The 14,457-nt window shown below is 38.6% G+C and overlaps 1 protein-coding gene across 1 annotated transcript in view; it reads right to left on the bottom strand.

The window, feature by feature from the left end:
- pgrmc2 (progesterone receptor membrane component 2) overlaps positions 1 to 14,457 on the bottom strand; it is a 41,707-nt gene that overhangs the window by 26,389 nt on the left and 861 nt on the right. The window lies entirely within an intron of this gene.

A 14,457-nucleotide genomic window follows, 5' to 3' on the forward strand; every position in this document is an offset into this window, starting at 1 on the left:
CATTGCTAAATTTTATAACCCACTTTCTTTTACCTTTTCCCTTTGTGGTCCACTTTACACAGTTTAAAACTTCAATAATTTCCATACAAGTAGGTGAGTGTGCATATTTTGAAAAAGCTAGTGCAGCTAGCTAAAAGGCATGACCTTCTTATGCCAATATGAATACTGCAGTATCCAAGAACAGGAAGAGCAGTGATTCTGCTTCAGCGAATCTAAATACCACAGATATTCTGGTGACTTATGGGTAACCTGAAGGGCCTAGGACACTTTTGAAGATGAACTGTCTTCTGACTATACCAGGTATATCTTTGTACAAGGGGAGGGAAATTTCTTACCCTTATCTGGACATTGATTTAAGATAAGTTTTTGAGATACTTAAATTTTAAAGCCTATTCTCGCTTCATCTGGTCTACCAGTTGAAGAAATTTATCACATATCTCAGACAGCCAGTCTATTTCTATAGTTCACAAAACCATAGAGGTGTAACCACACAGAAGGAAGCCATTCAGAACAATGTGGCTAAACAGCACTTCAATTGAGTATTACTACTTTAATCAAATAGCCTGCTTTTTTCCCCTTGATACCTTTGTGCATTATCTCTATTCAAATAATCATCCAATACCCTTTTGATTGCTTCAATTTAACGAACTGGTATTTAATATTTCTGCCTACAATGTATTCAAGAAAGGCTGGAAAAACAAAGTAAAGAGACCTGCATTTACGTAGCACTTTTCATGACTAACTGATGTCTCGAAGTGCTGTCACAGACAATTAAGTACTTTTTGATTTGCAGTTACTGTTGTCATGATACAGCAGCCAATTTTACAGGGTATCATTTTCTCAGTACAGTAGAAAGAAAACATTTGGCATAGATCACCATTTCACTTAGTTTAAAACAGATTTGCACAGGGAGTACTTATGGTGCAGTGAGCTGTGCTCCTTCCTCTGATTCAGAAGCTCTGGCTCAAGTTCCATTTTAGGACATGACAACTAAGGAAGATGTGGTTGTAATACAACCTAATACGATTATCAACATGCAAACCGTTCCAAAGTACCCCGACGGCAAGCAGTCAGATGGGAGCAATTCTAAGTCAATGGATCATGTGATGAAAAGAAAATTAAAACTTCAAATCATTGTTCATACCTCTGGACAGTTTATGCATGTAAAATGTGAATGCTGCTACATAATATGGGTCCTTGATGTCCAGTTGGATCATGATAGTGATAACACCGGGTTTGACTCCATTCTGTCTAACCCAGAGGTAAAAGTTCAAAAATAACACTTCATAATCCTATATGGATTTTGGATATGACTGGCTAGATCAGCAACAACCACACTGGTGAAAGTCTGGAGTCACATATAGGCAGGACTAGGACTTTAAACCAGATAGATTTTTATGATAAATCGATAGTTATATAGTTGCCATTAGAACAGCTTTCAAGTTTTATCACCAAGTATGGTGGGATTTAAGACATGTCCCTGGAATATTAGCCTGTTGTCTGGGTTAATAGTCTCGTGACATTACTACTGTCTCCTTGGTCTGACTCATCAGCGTACCTGAAAATAAAACTCTAAGATGATTGGTACATTAGTTTTCAAATACAATTGCTTTATTCATTGAATTTTCCTTTTTGAAGGGATTATGTATAGACTTTCAAAGTCAATTGTAAGGTTGTGGCACTGGGTGGGTAGGAGGTCAGGGAGAGGGAGTTATCTACTTCTACAATGTGATATATGTATTTGATACAAGTACCAAGAGATTCCACCCAGTGTCACAAAAATGTCAGATGATCATGTGAAAAGGAGCATTAGCTTGATAGAATAATCACAAATGCAAGTACGTGTGAATCAAACCAGCTGATGGTTAGCTTGGTGTTGCAGAATTCGTTTGTAAGTGTTCTTTTTGTTGCCGAGTCGGATCATTTGAACTCTGTATTGATATATTTGCCAGCACTCATTTTATCAGAAGTACTGAGGGGAAAAGAAAATAATATTGCAAAACAAAACCAAAGAACGAGAGAGTGCAAGTTGCTTGCAATTAATTCTTAAAAGGGGGCTCCTGATATAACTCTTATTTCAAATGAGTTACCTCATGCATATAGTTAGAATTTTCATTTTGAAAAGGGTTTGAGATGTATTTATGATAAATTAACAAAAGCTTTTTTTTTACATATTTCATGTTAAGAGAGAGTGATATATTAGACACATGGGTATTTCTGCTACATTATCCAAGGCAAGTGACCCTTAAAAAGTTCAACAAATAATGTTACATGATAAATAAAAAGGAATTAAAGAACTGTAAAAGTAGCCCCAAAAATTTATAAAGTAGCCTCAAAGATGACATGTAACAAAAAAAAGTAATATATTGCAAATAATCTGCAGAGAAAACTATGCTATGCTGAGAAACTTGCCAAAGTACCAAATTCAAAAATCAATAAAGATAGCAGCAACTGGACAGACTGTGAACCCAAATAACAGGCAGTGCACGTCAGAATATTGAGACACAAGTCAACCTGATAATGTGACCTTAAAGTCTAATAAAAAGAGAATTTGCAAATTAGATAATTCTTCAAAACTAGGCACAACTTTAAAGTTGCTAACATGCCAACACATTTTTGCCACATGCATTAACTTCAATAAATTCCTAACATAAAACAGGTAAGCATATTTTATTCCTTTATTTAAAATTTCTACCAACATTTAGTGCAAAACTATTCTCTCCCATGATTAGGAACCTTGGCATGAATTTATCCGCAACACATCTTGATCTTAACTTGTATTTCACCCAGCAGCTGCAAGCAATGCTTTGACTCAGAAGGGATTACCAACAGTGCAAACTCATGATAAAATGCAATAGATTCTGCCTGCTTTTTGCCATGATATGCCCTGTTGAAGCTTCTTGTTTAGTTTATCTTACTTTCTTCTAGCATTTATTCCAGTTAGTCTTCCATGATGCTGATACTGTCGACCATGTTAAAAGCATTTTAGCAAATGATTAAGGTAGGTGCAAAATGACAGGGGAGTCCAGAACCAGGAGGTCATAAACCAAGGACGCGAGGTAAACCATTTAGGACTAAGAGGAGAAGTTTCTTCACCCATACAGTGGCGAGCCAATGGAATTTGTTACCACAGAATGTAGTTGAAGCCAAACAGTGATTTCAAGAAGAAGCTGGATATAGCAACTGGGGCTAAAAGGTATCAAAAAGACACAAGGAAAAGCCGGAACACACAGCTGGATGAACTGCCACGATCCTAATGAATGGCCAAATGGCCTACTCCTGCTTCTATTCTCTATGTTAATAAACAAGCAATGGCAAGCAAGGAAACAAAACATAGGAAACAAAAATTTAAAAAAAAATATATATTGCATACTTCTTTCTGAACTATACCATTTTGAATTTTACGGTCACAATTTAGTAACACTGAACACATTTGTTAATAATATTGACAGTTTCTTTTCCCCACAAAGAACAATGTTTATTATACCCAAAAGAAGAACACAACCTACGTTACACTTAAGGACTATGTGTAACAGTCTTATTACAATTGTAAGAAAGAATATCTACTCAACCTCAACAACAGCTGAACAGACACTCAAACCCCAGGGAAAGGTCACAATTGTTGCCATGGTAAAGATTTCTCTAAGCAACACAGCTGAAATTCTATTCCTTTTTGAAAAAAGTTCCATACAATTTCTGAATAATAGTTTCAGAAATCTGTTTAACTGAGGTCACTTAGTTTGAGGCACAGGAGAGGGGAAGGGGGAGAAAGGGCAGAAGAGGGGAATGGCGAGAGCAAGCCCAGAGATGGGATAAAAACAAAGCTGCTGGAAAAGCTCAGCAGGTCTGGCAGCATCTGTGGAGAGGAAAACAGAGTTAACGTTTCGGGTCTGGTGACCCTTCCTCAGAACCAGAGGAAGATGATGTGATATCATCCCAGAAATGGGTTGACAGGTTAAGGTTAAAACAGGTGTTACATCCCATCTGCCTCATTTTCTTTTCATCTGCAGTTACCTATAGCAGCCCATTTTTAAAAAGGATATTTTGGGATTAAAGACTAAAAATTTCCAAAGTAATTTTGGGGTGTGGAGGTGGGAGTTCAACAAATTGTCGTAACAGTAAAAATATTTCTCAGAGATTGCCTTCCTGAGCGTTTGTTCAGGAAGCTGAAAGAAACTCCATGTCCTGTTAAACAATGCAACGCACCAAGACTGCATGATCTAGATTGTCCAGTAAGATATGGCATTGATTTTCTTCCTTCTCTGCAAGAGACCCATAGAGTATTATTTGTTTGTAAGCATTATACTGTAATTTGGGGTTAAATCTTAAACACTCACAGTTGAACTACACAAGTAGTTTCAGTCCCCAGATGCTCAAATTCATCAAGGTATGAGCGAGAGAAATTGTGTCAGGGTAAAGTACCAACTAAAATCAGCCTTCCTGCTCCTAAGAAGCTGCTGGGCCTGCTACGTTCATCCAGCTCCACACCTTGTTAATTTGGATTCTCCAGCATCTGCAGTTCCTACTATCTCTGCTCAAAAAGCTTGCATGGTTCAGTTGCTTAAACCACTGTGGTCAGAGTGCATAAATACTGAAAAAGGTCTAAAAGTCTATAATCCAGCATCTGCAAAGTTTAATAGAATGGATAGAGTAACAGGAAACATACAAGCACTAATAAGTGTATATTTTATAGCTCAGCACTTCCTCCAAGCTATGCACAGCCATCTTTATGCCTTTCCATTTCATATATTTAAACCACCTAATAAGTTTCAAAATTCACCTTCCACACTAGCAACACAATGTATTCCGCTGGGGAGGTATAATAATCTTATTGTTTTCTGACAGGTAGTGTTCTTTAAAACCCAGGCAAATATATTTTTATGCGTAAAATGCAAACACCATTGTGTTAGAGTTGAAGCTATAAAGCAAACAACACAATTTAAGGGTCCAATGGGGAGCAACAAAAAGTTGTAGACCACCAATCTAAAGCTCAGTCAGGATTTTCACTGGCCACGTTTGGAGTTTGTTGCAAAAACTAAACAAATGATATTAACATTTAATTTCTGCTCCTTATGAGAACAAGGAACAAGAGTAGGCAATTCAGTGCTTTGAGCCTGCTCCATCATTCAAAATGGTCATATCTGATCTCATCTCAGTCTCAACACCACCTTCCTCACTTTCTCCATACCCTTCAACCCATTACTGACTAAAAATCTGTCTCTTCTCAAATTTACATCCCACCATCCACCTCACTTTGGGGTAGTGAATTCCACAGTTTCACTATCCTTTGAAAGGAGTACTTCCGTCTGCTGTTTTAAATCGACTATCTATCATTGTACAACAATTCTAGACGGTGCCACAAGGGATAACATCCTCTCCATGTTGACTTTTTCCCCCATAAGACACGGAGAAATTGGGCCAGTTGGCCCATCGAGTCTGCTCTGCCAATCAGGGCGGATAAATTCCTCAACTTCATTCTCCCACTTTCTCCCCATAACCCTTGATCATCAAGAACCCATCTATCTCAGTCTTAAATGTACTCAATGATCTGGCCTCCAGCCTTCTGTGGCAGTGAATTCCATAGATTCACCATTCTCTGGCTGAAGGAGTTTCTCCTTATCTCCATTCTAAAAAGGTCTTCCCTTTACTCCAAGGCTGTACCCTCAGGTCCTAGGCTCTCCTACCAATGGAACCATCTTCCCAAAATCCATTCTGTCCAGGCCATTCAATATTCTGAAAGTTTCAATTAGATCCCACTTCATCCTTCTAAACTCCAATGAGTATAGTCCTAGAGTCCTCAAACGTTCCTCATATGTTAAGCTGCTCATTCCTGGGACCATTCTCGTGAACCTTCTCTGAACCCGCTCCAGGGTCAGTACATCCTTTCTGAGACATGGGGCCCAAAACTGCACACAAAACTCCAGATGTGGCCTGACCAGGGCCTTATAAAACCTTAGCAATACATCCCTGCTTTTATATTCAAGTCCTCTTAAAATAAACGCCAAAACTGCTTTTGCCTTCCTGACTACTGACTCAACCTGGAAGTTTACCTTGAGAATCCTGAACTAGAATTCCAAAGTCTCTTTGCACTTCAGACTTTGAATCTTCTCCTTGTTTAGAAAATAGTCCATACTTTTATTCTTTTTATCAAAGTGCATGACTTCACACTTGCCCCACATTGTACTCCATCTGCCACTTCTTTGCCTACTGTCCTAACTTGTCCAAATCCTTCTGAAGCCTTGCCATGTCCTCAATACTTCCTGTCCCTCCACCTTTGTTTTCAATCTCCTGCAACTCTTCATATACCTGTTAGGTATCTTCTCATTTGAGGGTGGCACGGTGGCTCAGTGGTTAGCACTGCAGCCTCACAGCACCAGGGACCATGGTTCAATTCTAGCCTCAGGCGACTGGGTGCAGATTTTGCACATTCTCCCTGTGGGTTTCCTCCGGGTGCTCCGGTTTCCTCCCACAGTCCAAAAATGTGCACGCTAGGCGGATTGGCCATGCTAAATTGCCCATAGTATTGAGGGGTGTGTGGGTTATAGGGGGAATAGATCTGGGTGGGAAATATCAAGAGGCAGTGTGGGCTTGTTGGGCTGAAGGGCTTGTTTCCACACTGCGGGGAATCTAATCTAATCATCTAAATTCTAGAGAGCATAGGCCTAACATACTTAATTTCTCTTTATGAGACAAACCCTTATCTTTCTGCTTCTCCTAATCCTTACTGGTATTTCATAATTTTCAAGTCATTATATTCTTTTCCCAAGTAGCTCTTAAGTACCAAGTAATGCATACGCAAGCTTGAGGAGATAAATCAAAAAACATGGCTAAGCAGGCAGATAAGTGCGTTAACTAACATACTCTGATGTTTCAGAAATGTTGACGTTAGACGGAAGTGCAGCAGTTCCCATGCTGAAGATGGAGTAGTAAAGGCTGAACATGGAGACATATATGGAGATACTGTGAGTCACTGAACTATTCCGAACTAATCCACAAAATGTCAACTTAAGAGTGCCTAACCCCACTCTCCCATAAACAAGCAGGTTGTGGAGTGTTTTAAAATGAAAGCAGAAATACCAGTAATGACAAAAATAGCTGCAGAATAATGCCCAAATATTTATTTAGGATCAGCTTATCACAAGTCAGCAGCATCATAACTCGGAGACAGGGGTCATCAGATCGCACTCCACTGCAAACTCAAGCTCGGTTTCAACTATATTTTCAGGAGTGTGATCTTTTGGATGAGACACTGAGAAATCTTGTCCATTGTTTAGATGTGCCTGAAAAAGATTCTGTGGCAATATTTTTTTAAAAAGTAGCATTTTTCCCGGTAATCTAGCCAACACGCATGCCTGTGAGTAACAATGAACTAATTAGATTGCATGTCACTACCACTTCTCTGCTCGGACTGCCCACCATCTTGATGATGGTGTGCTCTCCAACATTATTTGTTTCTTATCTTTTACCTCCATTCCAATCCTTTTGCATTTTGCCTTTGATTAAAAAATGTTCATCAGAGGTCACTTTCATAATCAATGGTCCCGTCAGAAACTGATTCCACATGTTTTGACTACCCACTCCCTTGTTTCAGATCCATTCATGATCAGATAACTTGGTGATATTCACTCAAACTAGTTACTCTAACCACATCTTCAACTGCTTTGACATGTAGCCTCACCACGTGTTGAATTCATTCTTTGGACCTCTCTTCAGCAGCACTGAATTTTCTGACCACAATCACAAGAACTGTAATGTTAACCTGACTCTCTTCCCTTTACAGATGCAGTCTGGTCTGATCGGATCAGATTACAACATCTGCTTTTATTCATAAGATAAGAATACTACATTGTGCCTGATTCTGTTTGGCTCAAACGAAATTTAATAAACCAAGTCATGTGTCTTATTCAAAGATATATAATTTATTAATTCAAAAGTCAATATGCACTGCGACCTCTAATTGACCCAGCCTGCTACAGATCAGAATCCAATGAGTTTTAAGAATGTAGGATGATTAATTCAAACAGAAATCTGACCATACTTTAAGAATATACATTACATCACCAAACATAGAACCTGCTTTTATAAAATGTCACAACCATTTTAAACACTTAAGTGTGGTTAAACATGAACACCACAGTAGATGACACAGCAGTATAAAACAAAGATTGTTTTATTTTCTTTAATTACTGACCCCCAGGGTCATCTTTCAATTGCATATATCATTGTGATTTAGAAGGCATACTGGTATACCTAGTCCATTCTCTTATCAATTTGGAAATATTGGTTGGTACGTGATCTAAACTTTTTAATGTTCTGCAATCCAAATGTAAAAACAAAAAAGGTAACTGCTACTTTTTCTTGTAACCGAATTAATTTTGCAAGCATCTATTGTACAAATTCACGGCATTTCCATACAATTCATATTTTGAATGTGTCTGAACAAAAACAAAAACAATCTGAATCCATTTTTCCCCATTTCAAAAGTTTTCCACATCTTCCAGTGATGGATAAACAGCTTTGACAATAGTTTCCACCACTGGGTCACGGAAAAATGTAAAAAAACTCATTATCCAGCTATCTTTACCTCCTCTGTAGACCCTTGTCAGTGAAACAATCTTTCCATACCTACTCTGCCGTAATACTGCTATTAAATCTTCTTCTGGCTTCATTTGCTCCAAAGAGAACGGTCCAAATTTGACAAAATAAACCAGTGACCTTTAATGGTGATTGATATGAAAGGGATCTTTCAATACATTAGTCAAATTGTTCACTTGACTCCGCTTTCAGTCTAATTTATTTAATTCAATTTACTGCTTCTGCCAATTTTATTTTTTAGTAACGCCATTCTCGCTAATTCTACCTGTAGTCGCCTTTAAATCAATCTTTTCAATAATTTCGATTTCACTAACCTAATCTTCCTCCTCCTCCATTACTCATATCTCTGCACAAACTTTTCTCCCAATATTGTCTCCATTCTCCTGTACATCTCCCCTAAGTCCTAAGGGCCTTCTGTCATTTCTTACAATAATGTAGCTGCTCATTTTTAGTCTCCAACTCCTCAAAGACCTTTTACTGCCTTAACACCAGTAAGCCTCTTTCCATAATCCACGTACCCACCCAACAAACCTTTAAAACAATGTTCTAACTTCCTTCCACCCAACTTTAACTTTTCCTCTCAGCCGAATCTTCTCTCATCAAGCCTTTAATTTTGGTCCGATTACTTGGCCCTTTGCCTGGACTCCCTACATACCAATCTTCAGTCTGTAAAATACAAAATGCTAGTCGTTCTCAATTGGCGCAAATTAAGTTACAAAATTTGACCACAAAAAAGTGAACATACCAGAATACAATAAAAATGATCTTAGTAACTACAAGAGTACTTTTTACATTAAGACCTGCATACAAAGTCAACTATACAAGGCTACAAGAGATCTAATATTAAAAAAATCTGGTGAATATTTCTCATCCATTGTAATTCTCCTTATGCTGTCACACAGCAATGGCAGTCATCTGACAGAGGAAGTAAAGTGCCTTCAAATAGCTCATTTAAGCTTGCATTCACCAAATCAGATTTATTTTCAGTTATAAAACAAACATTTAGAAGGCCAATCTTACCTGCAACAGAATCAGGAGTTACTTCAAAAATTCAATGCAGTTATATCTGAATTCTTACATGACAAACGCTAGTTGTATGACGCAGTATATCCTCCAGCTTAAGACACTGGAGAAATATATGGAGAGTAAAAGATTACTAAAATTTCAAACTTCAAAATACATACCTTGATCTGCTCAAAGTTGCAAGTAGATCAAAATTGACAACCTATACAAATATCAATTTTAACTGACATTTTTCAAGCACTCCACTGCTACGAGTAATTGAACTTACAGAACTGTAACTGAATGTCATGGCTTCTTGCACAGTAATTTAGTATCAGTCATATACAATTACCAGTTTAACTATACAAATACTTGGTTTGGACTTCTGAAACTACTGATTTAAGACCATAAGACACAGGAGTGGAAGTAAGGCCATTTGGCCCATCAAGTCCACTCTGCCTTTTAATCATGGCTGATGGACATTTCAACTCCACTTCTCTGTACTCTCCCCGTAGCCCTTAATTCCTTGTGAGATCTAATCAATATGCTGCTCTAATATGAGCCATCCAAATTTCCAAGTTGTATATTTTTTACATATCTAAAAAATTAATTTTACCAAATTCCTACTTAGACATTGTTACTCAGATTAAGTTACTGTATATTTCTAATAATTCAGTTTTTTTAAAAACAAAGAATCATATCACGAACTCAGAAGATAGGAGTAGGCCCTTTAAATGTAGTCTGCCATTTAATATGATCATTACTGATCAACTTGGTATCTCACTCCTGCTTTTGCCCTATTCCCATGTGATCACTTTAGCCTAAAGAACTATATCTTACTCCTTTTTGAGAATACCGTTTTGCTCTCAAATGTTTTCCGTGGCAGAGAATTCCACAGGCTCACCATTCTGGGTGAAGAGATTTTGCTCTTCTCAGTCTTAAACAGCCTACCCCATTTCCTGTACTATGACTCCTGGTCACAGGATAATTCTGTGCTTACCTTGTTTAGACCTGTTAGAATTTTATGGGTTTATTGCAGATCCCCCATTATTCTTCTAAAATCCAGTGAACATAATTCTAACTGATTCAGCCTCTCTGTTGATTCCTAGAAATGGCAGGAATCAAATTTGTCTGTTAAACCACTGTTGCATTCCTACCATAGGCAGAAAATCCTTCCTCAGCGTGGTATCTGTATGCAAAATGAGTACCAAATACTCAAGAGACTAGAATTACCCTCCACACATACAGCTTTTTTTTAAACTGCACGATAAAATTGAGATGTGATAAGCATAGCATGCAGGGAATCTCAACTTCCCGTTACTTGGTCCATAATCCTGTCACATTAACATTTCTGTACATATCACAACTCTTATAATCCTTACTACATAAAAATCGAACAATTTGAAGGTCTGCGCAGATTTGATAAATCTTCACCTTATAATAGTTTATAAGAGCAAGAATAGGTCACCCCAAACAGTTCTGTAAGACAATCTCAAATGTTCCGTCAAGTGACTTTGAAAACAGTTGCAAACAGAGCCAAAACATGTATAAATTTAGCCTGATGTTATCTCTCACATTTCCCGATTGAGCTACCAATGAAAACAGAATAATTCACAGCACCCAGATTCAAAAACAGTAAATCCTGCAGATACAGTAATTATGGTTACAGATGACAACTGGGGCTGAAAAAAACAAACTAGTACACTGAAACAACTAGGTGACTAGTTGGCTGTGCTTAAGTTTGATCAGTTACCATTGTTGGATCAGTCTTCCATAATATTGAGGAAAGGAGTGATGGAAGTTTGCAGACACTGTGGCTATAATTTTCTAATCTTCCTTAGATTCAGAGGTGATGCTGGAGATTTACAAATGCTAAAAGATGTGCAAGATTTCTTCTTCAAATAAGGCTCAACCGTGACAGGCCAATCAGATTAGCCTGGATGGTGGGAAGTAATTTAAAACAATAATAGTGTCAAACCATTGGTCTCTTGGACAGGTATAAATTAAGTAAGGAACACCAGAGTGAACTTATCAAGGGCATACCATATTTGCTTAGTTTCTGACTAGGTCAGAGAAGGTTGGAGGAAGATAATGCAACCTCAATTATTTAATACAAAAATTGTCAAAGCACCAACTCCAAGCACCTCAATTTAGAAATGATGTGAACATATTGGAGAGATGCAGAAAATATTTAGGAGAAAGCTTTCTAGGACAAGGGTCTTCAGAGCGATTTGATGAAAGTACCTGAAATTATAATAGTTCTGCATCAAATAAATAGCAAGATGCTATTCAAGAAACACAGAGCCCTAATTTAAGATGATTAACAAAAAGGTAAAACGAGGAAAACCACTTGATGCAGCAAGTGGTTAAGTTCTGGAATACACCACCTGAGCACATAAAAGCAGCAGATTCAATCATGACTTCCAAAAAGGGAATTAGACATTAACCTAATTGAGAAAATAAAATTACAGGGTTATGCGGAAAACATAGAAGAACAGGGCTAGCTAAGCGCTTCTTAAAAAGGACACAATTGAACATATGTCCTTTTCCCATGTAATAACCATTAACAGTCCCAGGTCCCTCCGAGGCAGAACGAACCGGAGCTCAGTAGCAGTTACATCCAAATCACAAGACTGTGGTTTATTTCAAAATAATATTAGCATAATACCCCCACGATGCTGCAAAGCACGGTCAAGCACCAAAACGATCAGTTGCAAATTCTCTTTACCAAGTGGGTACGCAATGACTATCCTTTTGAGAGTTTCTTTTACAAAAGAATAGTTTTTGAAGTAACGATTCCTTAGCACAAAGGGTATGGGCAGACACTAACAGGCAGTTTTTAAAAACCTTCAGGAAAATGAGACAAGTCTATTCGTGCTAGTACTCTGAAACACTATGCCAAGAATTGCTGTTATTCCAGTCATGCATGTATAACTACTGGGTACACACTGAAAATGAAATTCTCAGGTCTGCATACACAGCATGACTACTTCAGACAATTATGTAAATTACTAAGTCTTCTCAATATACTTATACTCTGGCAGATGTTTCATAATTTTATACAAAAAAAAGCACAATCTTGTAGTTGCACTCTTCAATTTCCAGAGAGAACTCGAACAGAAAAGTTACTTACTGTTCAAGCCTGTGGTGATTTAACAGGTAGCTATCATCCAACAGCACAAGGAAAACAAATTCCATCCATAAACTCAGTTCTCTTTCAGGCTTTTATAATGGATTACTAACCTCACACGTAGTCTGTTAATGTTGACTGTTACAACAACATTTATGTATGCAGTAATAAAGTGTCCCAAGATATTTTGTATGAGAAATATAAAACAAATTACAATACTAAGCCAATAAGGTCATTAGGTCAGACAACCAAACATTTGGCAAAATAGGATGTATATTTTAAAGCAGTTCTTAGAAGAAAACAAGGAAGAGGTGCAGAGGGGTTATCCCAAACTTCAGGGCCAAGGCTACTGAAGGCAGTCCCTCCAATGTCAGAGCAATTAAATGCAGGAATACTTGAAAAACCAGAATTTGAACACAGACAGCTTAGAAGAATGGGTGATGGAAAACGTTATACAGATAGGTTCCAGGGAGGGATGTGAAAGTGCAGGCTAACATTATAAAAACAAGACACTGTATGACTGAGATGACAAGGTGTAGAGGTGGACGAACACAACAGGCCAAACAGCATCTTAGGAGCAGGAAAGCTGATGTTTCAGGCCTAGACCCTTCACAGGGGGATGGGGAGAGGGTTCTGAAATAAATAGGGAGAGAGAGAGCACGAAACTGCTTGATGTCTACACATGACCGGTATTCGTTGATGCGTGGGTGGAGGGGGACATGGTGAGTCCCTTACTGAGGACTGACCATTCGTCCTCATTCAGGGGGAGGGTGAAAATTCAGCAGGGCTCAGTGTAGCCGTCTCATCTGGGGCTGCTGGTGGTGGGTGGCCAGTAAAGCTGAGTAGAACTGTGTGCTCAGTTTGTGAATCCTACAGAGGATTTAAAAAAAACAGCAGAGTTTCTTTGCAGGTCTGGGAGAGGGAGGCTCTGAGCTGCAGTAGGCTGGACTGCAGTGCCTGGAGGTGCCGGCGCACTGCTGCAAGTGCGTGTTTCAGGACTCAGAGAGAAATGCTTCTGAAGGGTCTCAATGTTCTGGATGTAGATATGGTCATGGTTGGGGCCAAATTGGAAAGGCTTGAATGTGGACTGTAGTCCATTGGGGAGGATTTAGTTCCGTAGGCAGGTGCTGAGGAAGGTGATGTGACTGTGGTACGTGGTCTGCTTCAGGACATGGTCGAGCCATTTCAAGGCCGAAGAGATAAGAGAGTCCCACACATCAATGAATACCAGTCATGTATGGACATCAAGCAGTTTTTCCACCTTCGCCTCCTCTCCACCTATCTTCTCCTCTATCCATCTTCAATCCACCTCCCCTCTCTCCCCCATCCCCCTTTTCTGATGAAGGGTCTAGGCCCGAAACATCAGCTTTTCGGCTCTTCAGATGCTGCTTGGCCTGCTGTGTTCATACAGCTCCACACTGTTATTGCAGATTCTCCAGCGTCTGCAGTTCCCATTATCTCTTACATGCAGTATGTTGGTCTGTTTACAGAGGATAGATCCATCAGAGGGCTGGTATAATTGACAAAACTAGAGGCAAAGGCATGAATGAAAAACAAAATCTCACCAATCGAATTTTTTCTACAAAAGGTATACGTAGGAAAGTCAAACTACTTTTGACTTTTGTGCCGAGCTGAAGACAATGCATTAGCTGTAGCTAATTCATGCCAACGACTGAATCTGAAGTAAACTTCAGAAAAATCTAGGAAGCCTTAAATGCAGGTAACCTTCC

Source organism: Stegostoma tigrinum, chromosome 1, assembly GCF_030684315.1.
Source record: "Stegostoma tigrinum isolate sSteTig4 chromosome 1, sSteTig4.hap1, whole genome shotgun sequence".
In the NCBI taxonomy this organism is placed as follows: Eukaryota; Metazoa; Chordata; class Chondrichthyes; order Orectolobiformes; family Stegostomatidae; genus Stegostoma; species Stegostoma tigrinum.